The sequence below is a fragment of the Haemaphysalis longicornis genome, unplaced genomic scaffold (genome assembly GCF_048455015.1).
Source record: "Haemaphysalis longicornis isolate Haplotype H1 unplaced genomic scaffold, Haemaphysalis longicornis Haplotype H1 scaffold_8, whole genome shotgun sequence".
In the NCBI taxonomy this organism is placed as follows: Eukaryota; Metazoa; Arthropoda; class Arachnida; order Ixodida; family Ixodidae; genus Haemaphysalis; species Haemaphysalis longicornis.
In genome coordinates, this window is record NW_027526445.1 from 119,467,363 (window position 1) to 119,477,318 (window position 9,956).

Below are 9,956 nucleotides of genomic sequence, written 5' to 3' on the forward strand. Positions count from 1 at the left end.
AGTGCAGAGCAGTGATTCGCCATGATGGGCTGTACCGCCGTCATCCGCTCACTGCTACCACCCCATGCAATTCAAATTTCCCGCCTCCGCAGTGCTCGCGCGCCCCCTGCCTGAAACTGAGCCAGCGGGAGTTCTGTTTTCTTTGTGCTTTTCTCCCCACATGTGCCGGCTTTGCACTGCCACAGTTTGCGTTTGATATCGTAAAGAAAACCAACCCTACGGGCGTCTTTAACTAAAGGAATGCGGGTGCTGCCGGTTAATTACGTATTGAGAGACAAGGGCAAGAACAGCGTTCATTGAGGCGTTCCAGCAGCAAGCACACCAAACACACTGTGATGGTGATCATGTCCATCGAAGATGATGAAACAGTGCCGCATGGGCTGGTGCAGATGAGTATGTACAGATGAAGATGAAGTGCGGGAATGGTCCTCTGGAATTCTCCACCACCGGAAGTGTGGTCAAGAATGCTCACACTATTTTTTCCCTCAAATGTACGTATAGTTTTTTTTTTTTTTTTTTTGCGCTAAACCACGGGAAGATGTATGACAAGCGCTAGCGTTTCACGAGTTTCGAACGCTTGTGACAATATAAACCGCTTTGCTTTCGAAGCCTCTGGGTTACGCCGCGAACAACAGCGTTACCCCGGGACGCCGCCTTGGTGCTCCATATACTTGGGTCGAGCGAGCGAGCTAGGACGACAAGGCGAGTGTCTGAAGTGCTCTGCACATAAAAAAATGGCCGTGTATCTGCTCACTTCGTTGCAAATGTCGACGAAAGACGATAGTCGCCTGTCGGCGCCCCTGCCATGTAAAAACCACCCTTCTCTTTTTCGCTCACCTCTGCCGTCTCACTCCTCTCAAGATAAACACGCAAGCAGTTTGCTCGAGCCAATTTAAATTTACTGCGTTCCACTTCTCCACGCGGCGAATGCTAGCGCTGCCATACGGCGGAGACGCTCGTGAATCGAGGCGCCCTACTCAACGTGCTTTCCAAGCGGAACGTGAAAACTATGTAGTGGTACGTTTCGTTGCTGTTGTCGTTTGATTTCTTAAAATGCCGCTAGGGAATCCGCGGGCGACCTGTTTTGTATTTTTGTGGACGTACTTCTCATTAAATCAATCCTCCGTGTATTCTTATTAAAGAAAACACTGCGAATATCACTTATGTATTGACGTCTCGCCCCAGATAAACGTAATGTTTTGTTTTAGCTCAAAAATTTTGGCAAGTATGAACATTGCCACCGGATTTGACGTTTAGATTTGGCGGTGGGTAGATAAACCTATTGTGCACATTCTGTTTCACTTTGGCCGGACGGCTGAATCGAGTGACAGACAGACATACAGACCACGTTTTCCCGAGGCTTACGAACGAGAAATCATACTCATGAGACTTCAAACAATTCACCTTTCCGCACGTAAACTGGCTGCATCGCAAGTACCCTGCTCAATGCACTGCCACATGTAATTACCTACCTGTCCCACGTACCGTAATTCGTATGATACTATAGGGTGCGCATTTAAGCAAGCCTTTCCCGCCCCCCCCTCCCATCTTTATCACCTCCCTTCCTGATGCCCAGCAATTGCTGGTCTTTAAGGTTGAGACAGAGGTGTCGTCACGTGGCCTACTGGAGTGAGAAACTATGATGATGACTTAAATACGACTTTTTCACCATCAACGACGACAAACACAATAATAGAACATAAACAATAACAAAATCAAAGCAGCGTTCTTAAAATACAGGTGGTTAATACGCGAAGCTTTCTCCAACGCAACCTGAGTCAAAGTAAAAAATCCAAACTGATTCGCCAATGTCGGGATGGCGCAGTCGGATAGACGTCGGCTTCATAATGCGAGGAACCCCGGTTCTATTGCGACTACGGTAAGCGTTTTTTTTTTCTTGAGGTGCTTGATGTCCCTTTGTGGAAACCCATTGTGTAAGTTGGGTTTCCCGCAGTGCGTTTTGGGTTCGTCGCCGTCAGTTAGGCATAGAAAGCTTCGCTTTAAAAGTTCGCTTGGGAAGATGAAAAATGCAGTTGACTTCATTCGGACTGTCAGTTTAACCATTGTACTCAGTGTTATTACAAATTAAGTAGAAAGTAATATAAAGTAGTAATATATAATATAATTCATATAAAGTAATATAATAAAATAAAGTAGAATATCAGTGGAAATAAAGAAGAAGAAATGGACGTGGGCAGGGCATGTAATGCGTAGGCAAGATAACCGCTGGTCATTAAGGGTAACAGAGTGGATCCTTAGAGAAGGCAAGCGTTGCAGGGGGCGGCAGAAGGTTAGATGGGCAGATGAGATCAAGAAGTTTGCGGGGATAAATTGGTCGCAGTTATCACGGGAACGGGGTAATTGGAGGTTAATGGGAGAGGTATTTGCCCTGCAATGGGCATAAATAGACTGATGATTATGCTGATGATGATGACTCAGTAGTGAGTCGCTAGGAGAAGTCAGGAGTAGTGATCACAGAATGGGTAGTGGCAGAATATGGCAGAATCTGAAAAACAGAAAAAATTTCGCCAACCTCCCCTCGCGGGAACCCTGGTGTGATGCGACGCTGAAGGGGGTTCCATTGTGCGTTTCCGTTGGGTCGATTACTCGAATTGCGTGAGCAATAGTCGGGTAATGCGAGAGACACAGAGAGAGAGCAAGCGTAGCGCGGACGACCGTCGACTGAGAGACCGGCCGGAGCGCGGCACTCCGCTTAATGCGCAGCGCGCCCGAAGGAGAGGAGAGCGCGGAGAGAGAGGGCGCTGCACATGCGCGCAGCGCCGCCCACCGGCGGAGTGAGAGAGCGCGCCGCACTGCGCGCGCAACAGATGTTGGGGGAGAGGGCGCGCTATCACGGCGAGAGGAGAGGGGGTGAGCGGGGGAGAGACGCAGCTGTGCGGACGCGGACGACGACGACGACGGACGCAGGACAGGGCCGCCGGCAAGAGATGCTCCTCTCAGCGTCGCATCTAAAAAGGACAAAAGTAACCAGAAGAAAGAAACCTGAGTTTCAGTGAGAAAGAGGGCCGAAGCTAGGCCTTAGAAGAGCGTTATAGACCACATTTAGCAGTCATGACGCGAAAAGAAGGGTTTATGCACCTGACGACGACAATCACAGAGTCAGCGCCCGAATGTAGGAGGATAACCTACGGGAGAAAGTGGTAAAAGATCTCAGAAAACGAAAGCCCATCTTGAAAAACACGAAGATATAACAGCGGTCACTGGAAAGGAACGAGTAGAGTCGGTTCAGTTATTCAAACTGAATAGAAAAAAGCAAAAGTGTTGTCATTGGTACCAACAGCACAGCAAGAGTTAAAATTTGAATATAGGAGGAACAAGTTTGTAATCAACTAAGAGACTAGCCACTGTCCTGAAACCATATGTGGCATTCGAGGATGAAAATCTATAGAACAAACGACATAGACCATATATGGTAAATAGCAGAAATTCCTTACAAACTGGGGATGACGGAACTACAGCCTATCTATAGCATCCTAATGTAGACATAGGTAGCAGATAATCTTGCCGAATCCGTTATCCAATGCCTAAGAACTCCAAAAGTTCCCTGGCATGGAATGACCAAAATTCTAGCGCAGAAAAAGGCGATGACAAAGATGTGAAAGGTTGCAGCGCCAAAAGCCGTATACATTTTATTCATGCGGGAAATACTCATGACGAACCTTCAACAACCAAGAGAGCAAGGCGCCGCTATGGGGGTTTCTCAGCAATCGATAATATTCATGCCCTCAACCAGGTAACCCAAGAATGCTCACAATACAATAAATCTCTGCATCTGGCTTTCGGAGCTCTTGAGAACGTATTCGATTCAGTAGCCGTGGGCGCTCTTGTCAAATCGTTGAGAGAAAACGAAGTACAGGAGCCGTAACGCTCTTCCGGGACATCTGCAAACGATGACCAGGTACGGTACTTCTTTATGAGTTTGATAGATTAATAGGCTTTAATGAGGAAGTGGCAAGAAGTCCTGGAGGGGAAAAGGGAATAAGGGGTAAAAAAATTCACCCCACCTCCCCGAAGGGAATCGTGAGGAAATGCGAATGCATTTCTTTTGCGCGAGAGTGCGCGGAATTGTGTAATGCTTGAACTGGATTGTATTACACTTCTTGCTCGAGGTACCGTTGCCGGCAGACATTCCATTTATATATACTTGCGACCGAGTGAACGGGAGAGTGGGGCGAGCGTCGAGAGGAGAAGCATCGAAGCACCGCGCCTACCCTCGCCTACACTCTCCCACACACGCGGGAGCTCCGGCGAGCTCCCGCGATGCGAGCGCCCTCACACGCCCGAGCGCGCTCCTCCTCTCCACTCACTCGCCGCTGATCCGCCCGCACCACCTGCTCCGGTTGCTAAGGGAGAGGAGGAGCGCGCGCGCTCGCAGCTGTTGCTATGGGAGAGGGGGTGAGAGCGGAGAGATAACACCTGCGGGCGCGTGGACGCCGCACGGCGCCTGACATGGCTCGACTAAGAAATGCATTCGCATTTAAAAGTTTTATATCCGAAATTGTGTGGAACAAAAAAACACAGCGACCCCGAAGTTATTTACAGCCTGTCTGGAAGGGGCATTTAGAAAGCCCAATTGGGGAAAATCAGACTTATGAGTAAATGGGGAGCACTAAGGCACTTTTGGTTTGCATGGCACATGACATCTTTTCATTGAGTCGGTCCAGACAGCGCTTGCGGGTGATTCTTCGGGAGTCGTACGTAGAAAGCTTGGCTGTAGGATTACAAATAAACGCAAAGAAAGTAAAAGTAGTGTCAAATAAGCATGCGAAGAAACGCACCCTTGCTGTAGGCAATGAACCCTTCAAATACTGATTATGACAGTCTTGTACAAGTTATCAGTTCTGGTCCAAATAATGAGAAGGAAATTCAGCGGGTAATTTCTATGGGCTGGACTGCAGTCGGGACGCATTTCGAAATCAAGAGCGGTAAGCTACCTCTGGCACCAAAAACGCTGGCATAAATTCAATGTACGTGATGACTTTGTTAAAACGCTGAGGTCGGTCCAACAAGCATTGTAAACAATGATGCTAGGGTCAACATTTATGGCCAGAAAAACTGTGATATAGATTAGGAAACAGGCTCGGTTAGAAGACATTCTAGCTCAAAAACACCACAAAAAGTGGGATAGGGCATATCATGTGACGCGAACGATGGAGAACTGGTGGAGTGTTCGTTTAATAGATTGGCTACCAATCTGTCAAAACCCAACTGCACTAAAATTCCTCTCCGGCCAAATGTATGTTTAACGCACAGTACGAACCACAAAACCAACTGTGACAGCACTGGTAGCCCCGTAAGGTGCGTTGTTAGTTAGTTAGAAACGTTCAAAATAGCTCCGTCGAATGCGGCGCTGCACCTGCCGCTGGATCGCGCAAACAGCCATGAAGCGGAAGTGACGTTGCGGCCGGCCGGGTGCTTATTCCTCTGGCTAGCCAGTAGAACCACTCGAGCGCCACTGGGAGCGCTTCTTCGAGGGCTGTTGCCGGCTCAAAGCTGTTGCGCGCAGTTGCTTTCCGGTCAGCCGGCCGACTTGGGCGCTCGCTCGCCGGCTGCAACGTCTCTTGAGCTTGGCCGTAATGGCCGCACTCTTCTCAACTTCGGTTTGAAAATCTCCGATTTCTGTTGGTCGTTTGCGCCGCGCATGCGTGCACTTCAGCTGCCATATTAACACGAAAGAGTTGTATTCCCGGATACACAACGATTTCAATAACGTCATATCCGGCACGGAAATGCCACCAGTTCAACGAAGCAAGCGGCCTGTAGAGGGTGCACCCCTGCAAACAGGGTCTTCTTGCGGGGAAGCAGCCTTTACTACTAAAGAGTACGTTATACTTAGGATTTTTTTGTTTTCGGGTTTTGTATTTTAACGCGAAATCGTTTCATGCCGGGATACACAAAATATCACTGACGTCATATCCGTCACGGAAATGACGCCAGTACACCTTTGCTGAAGCGACCCGCCAGCAATACGTCGCTCACCCAGCACGCGCACAAGACGGACGCCGACGCGCGAATCATCCTCAGCCGCAGATTTCGCTGCACATTTCACTTTCCTGTTTTACCGATTTCTATGACACAGGAATCAACCACAGTTCTTCTATATCGCAGTCTTTTGTTAGGCAGACTGTACAAAAATAAGCTTTTCAAGAGGTCAAAATTTTGAGTGGAGTCGGCTTTGAAACGAAGGAGCAGATTATGTGTGTGCAGCATCTTTCTCCATCTAGTCTTGAGCGCCGTTTTGTCTCCTTGAAGACTAAAAACGCGATTGAGGCCCGGAATACGAAAATTTGACGGCATAAAATGAACTCCGCTAATCTGTTTGCGGGCTCTAATACCTCATTTACCCGGCAAAGGCAAGGCAACATTCAGGTTGATAGAACGACAAAGGTGACCAGGCCAACAGAAGTCGCAATGCCCTTTCGAAGTACTTAGCAGCTATTGGGTATAAAATGCAACTTTTACAACTTTGCCTTCCAATGGAGAAAGCCCAGCCGTGAAAGTATTGCTGTATGTGTCTTTAGGAAGGGAGTCACGCATTCTGCCACTATGTGTAGAGGTCCAGACTACCTTTAGCTGCATGAAACGTCACAGCAGCGGCTTGGTAGAAAAACAGAAGTTCACCACTCGTTTGGAAGGTAACGCTAAAACGGACGCAACGCCGGCAAACCGACGGTTCCGCGGGGCGCAGGTAACGTGGGGGCGTCGTGTTGTCGAAACCCCCATTCAATTCACACACAACTTGCATGGAAAGATATTTGTGTAGCGAGAAGTCTTCATGCTATTCGAACCAGCAAACGAGAGGCTCTGTGTGGTGTTTGTCATTCACGGAGTTCTGTGTTACCACTGAACTCATCATTCTGTTGGCATTACTCCTGACAGTTGCTGCAAAAAAATCATCTTCATGAGATTCATGCATCGCAACTGCCTGCTCATTAATGATTTGAGTTTACTGCTATAAACATGCCCGCAGCAGTTCCGTGTTTTAGGTGGCTTCGTCGGGTTTCGCCACTACGTCTCCTATGGTGGTAATAAGAAAGAAATGATTCTGTTTGGCCACCAAAACATCGTTATCGGCTGAAAGCTTAAACTAAAATGACATTTATAAAATTGCATTTAATAATCAACGTCCCGGTAATATTAGTCTTATAGTTACCCTTCTATTCATACTTCTCCAAGCTCTTTGTTGCGGACCGGCAGACAAAAAGATTTATTTTTACCCCTCTACCCTAAGTTCCATCATTCCGGGGAGCTGCTGGCTGCCTTGTTCATGAAGGCAGCCAGGCCTTGCTGCAGCTGTATAGTTGCCGGCTCAGTCAGCCAATCCCGCTGCTGGTTACATTTGTACTGCTATATATAATGTGTTCACCCTCCAGTGTTTTCTGACAGGTACGCCATTGTGTGGTTAACTTATTCTTGTGTCTTTAGAATTTGTGCATTTTTGTCTGTGTGATTGGGGTGTTTTCGTTTGGCGTCAACTGTTCTGCTCGGAAAATGTTTTTGTGCGTGCTTCCGCAAACCAGTTCTGGAATATGTTTACTGATGAGACGCACTTCTGGGGTTGGTCACCATCGACGGAGCCCGATGTAAAAACTTTCCATTGCCTGTAAGTGCATCCATTGCCAGCAGACATAGGCGAAAAGTAAGTACATGAAGTAGCTTACCTCATACTATTCCTAATTGCCATTTTACCTGGAATTGGCAGCCTTAGCTAAATTTTAAGGATCACAAGTAAAAAATCAAATCCCCTCCGTCGAACGACGACGAATTGTTGAAACTCAAAGCTATCTTGCGTGCGAAAACCGAATGGCAAAGTCCCAAAGTCAAAGCTGCTGCAATCAAAATCAAAGCACCGACGATCAAATTGTATGAGAGTCAAATTCCTAGCGTCAACTATCAAATTGCGAACCACCTGAAAGTCAAAATCAGAAATAAGACGACAGCAAACGAATCTTTCACGAGAAAGCTCATTGCCTCCCCCACCTATCGCCATCGTTCAAAGAAAAGCGTTCAAATTCGCTTAAAAATTCAAGTTGATTCGACCGTGTCAATCGGATAGACGTCGGCCTCCTAACGCGAGGGGCCCAGGTTCGATTGGGAAGCGTTTTTTGTGTGTCATCATCATCATCATAATAATCATCATCATCATCATGCACCCTCCCATTGTGTAAAACAGGATTTCCTGCAGTGCGCTTACGACACCGCCATCAGTGATACCAAAAAGGCTTCGGTTTAATATCGATAGCACATACGAACGTGCCTTTCACAGCCATCACGTGATGTATTGCTATAACGTCACGTTGTATTGCACTACGATTTGTTAACATTTCATTCGGGGAGTTTTCATATTGAGTTATTTGGTTGTTACCCGCCCCGGTGGTTCAGTGGCTAAGGCATTGTGCTGCTGAGCACGAGGTCGCGGGTTGAATTCCGGGCCGCGGCGGCCGCTTTTCTGATGGAGGCGACAAGCAAAAAATGTGTACGAGATTTCGGCGCACGTTAACGATCTCCAGGTGCTCAAAATTAATCCGGAGCCATCCACTACGGCCCGCCTCATCGCCTGCGTTGCGTCGGCGCGTTATACCCTACAATAGATCAGTTATTTGGTTGTTGATATCGTTTTTATGTGCACGAAGACACAGTTGATTTTGAATAAAAGTGCAAGTGAGGTTTCTGTTTGTGTTGTAGTACCCTATTCCTTACTAGCTCCCATTTCCGCGGTTGTCGTCTTCACAGCGGGATTCATCGTGTCTATCATAAAAAAATGTTCCCGCTCTTCATATACACCCAAGTTGTGCTTCCTGCGTCATTTTTGTTCCCCTGTTTTGGGTTTTCGAGTTAATCGTCTGAAGTTGAAGAATAAGACCTCCGTGATTTTGTTATATAACTTCCCGGGTTTTTAAAGCGAAGCTTCCTATTCATTACTGGTGCCGTCCATCGTTATGCCGAAATGCACTGTAGTAAAGCTAATTTACAAAACAAGCGCCTCAGAAAAAAAAAAAAACGCTTCCCGAGGTCGGAATAAAACGGTCTCTGGCTTTATGCAGCCGACGTCTACCCGGTTGCGCCATTCCGGCATGATCGAAAGCAGTTTGTATTTTGGACTTTGGTTTTCAGTCATGTTCATGGGAGGAAGCATCGGGTTTTAAGCATCTTTTTCCTGAAATAAAAGTTGCTTTTTATTCTTTAATATTCTTTTTTTTTATTATTCCAGACGGTTCCAGTCGGTAGGGGATGTCGGCCTGTTCCACGAAATGTCGGAGACCAAACTGCGGAAGTGCTCCACATGGTTCGAAACCTCCGGCGCGCAGCGTACGCTAACGCAGAAATGGCGGCGAAAACGGCCACCGAGGCGGCGAACAACGCGCGAGGAAAACAGGTCGACGAAGGCACACAGCCGGCAGCGCGCTGCAGCTGCGGCAGCGGCAAGTGACGTGCCAGGAAGCGAAGCTCCGCTGGAATCTGCCCGCCCGCTCAGGCACAGCTGTGCATGAACCTTCAGCAGTGACGAAACACCTTGCGCATGCGCTGTCCTATCCCCGCTGAAACAAATACAAGGCCTGTGAACTCTGCCCTCTGGTCGCCCGCTTCTCCCGTTTCCGCTCTTTCTTTCTTTTTTTAATCTAACCGCCGAAATACGCGATCGCCGATAACCTTTGAAGTGGAATAGGCTTGAAATATCTCTTGCCAGTTCAAAGAGCCGTTGCGTGATTGATTCGTGGCCCTATCGGATCGAGGAGAATCACTGCGGGGCGGTTGGGTAGCAAAGTGGTTAGCTTGAATAGTTTGGTGTTGCAGCTGGCGATACAGATGTTCGTAATGCGCTAATACAGAGTTATAGCAGATCGGAGAACCGGTCCCGGTACGGTACCCGGTACACCTGCGCATAATCAGTTTTTCCGCCTATGCGCATGCGCAGTAACAGCGGTCGCCTTCCG

At 47.9% G+C, this 9,956-nt stretch overlaps 1 long non-coding RNA gene across 1 annotated transcript; it reads left to right on the forward strand.

Moving 5' to 3' along the window:
* The first annotated feature begins 7,420 nt into the window (after positions 1 to 7,420).
* Positions 7,421 to 9,590, forward strand: LOC144148926 (uncharacterized). Its single transcript, XR_013318109.1, has 2 exons — positions 7,421 to 7,660; positions 9,233 to 9,590. It is a non-coding gene; the product is annotated as an uncharacterized LOC144148926 (long non-coding RNA).
* The last annotated feature ends 366 nt before the right edge of the window (positions 9,591 to 9,956 follow it).